Here is a 1299-nt window from a genome sequence, read left to right on the forward strand (position 1 = left end):
GAAGAAGAAGAAGAAGAAGAAGAAGAAGAAGAAGAAGAAAGAAAGAAAGAAAGAAAGAAAGAAAGAAAGAAAGAAAGAAAGAAAGAAAGAAAGACCTCCACAACTCAAGTAGTAACAAAAAAAAGTACTATCAAGAGAATAACCCAGTTTCCAATTCTGAGCTGGGGAGATTGTTTTCTCCATTTAAACCTCCACAACTAGGGTTGTGCAAGCATGAGGAACTGAGTTCAGATCTCTTGCACACATGTAAAGGACATGGGGGCCAGAAGGGTGGCTCAGTGGATAACTCTCTTGCCAAGCAAGTATGAGGACCAAGAGTTCTGAGGTTCCAGAAGCCCGGGCAATTCCCAGTTAGTTCCCTCTGCCTCACGTTTGTGGGTCAACATGTAAGATCTCAGTACTGGCTTGGCCCCACGCTTGCCTGCCTGGTTGCTGCCATGTTCCCCATCATAACGGTCATAGATTCACCATCTCAAACTGTAAGCCCCCAAAAGCTCTTTCTTCTAGAAGTTGTCTTGGTCATGGCCTCTAAGCACAGTCACTGAAAAGTAACGACAACAATGACCTGGTACCACAGACTCTGTTCTACTAATACCCCAGGGCACCTGCTCCTGATGAGCAAAAGGGAAAGGAGCAAAACAGGGAGGGAAAAATAACAGAGAAGAAGAAAGGGGCAATGAAAACAGGGAAACAAAAGTCCCTTTTAGCCACAGAAAACAGGCTCCTCGGGGGAATGTTAGGGAGGGTAACTGGGAATTTCTGCCCAACCCTAAAGACTTATTTAACCTAGTTAAACGTATTTAAACTAGTAATTGAGCAGATGCCAAGACTAAAAATATATCAATTGTCAATAGTATATAGCTTAAAGTTTGCTGCTATAATCTATACACATAATAAAGGCAAGATGAATTAAATGAAGCAAAAACCTAACTTTTAATTTGAAATGAGCAGTGTTGATACACTGTAAAGTGTAGTGTCTGAAGTGACACAGATAAAACCTAAACAAGATCCAGTGTGTTTCATTCTGGTGTAGTTTTGTGTGTCCTTCTGTAATCTCAGCACTTGGAAGAGAGTTCAACTTTATCAGGAGTTCAAGGTCATTCTCAGTTACACAAAGAGTCCAAGGTCAGCCTGGACCACAGGAAAAATCCTTATCTTTTTTTTTGTTGTTTTTGTTTTTGTTTTTCGAGACAGGGTTTCTCTGTGGCTTTGGAGCCTGCCCTGGAACTAGCTCTGTAGACCAGGCTGGTCTCGAACTCACAGAGATCCACCTGCCTCTGCCTCCCGAGTGCTGGGATT

The sequence above is a fragment of the Microtus ochrogaster genome, chromosome 5 (genome assembly GCF_000317375.1).
Source record: "Microtus ochrogaster isolate Prairie Vole_2 chromosome 5, MicOch1.0, whole genome shotgun sequence".
Classification (NCBI taxonomy): domain Eukaryota; kingdom Metazoa; phylum Chordata; class Mammalia; order Rodentia; family Cricetidae; genus Microtus; species Microtus ochrogaster.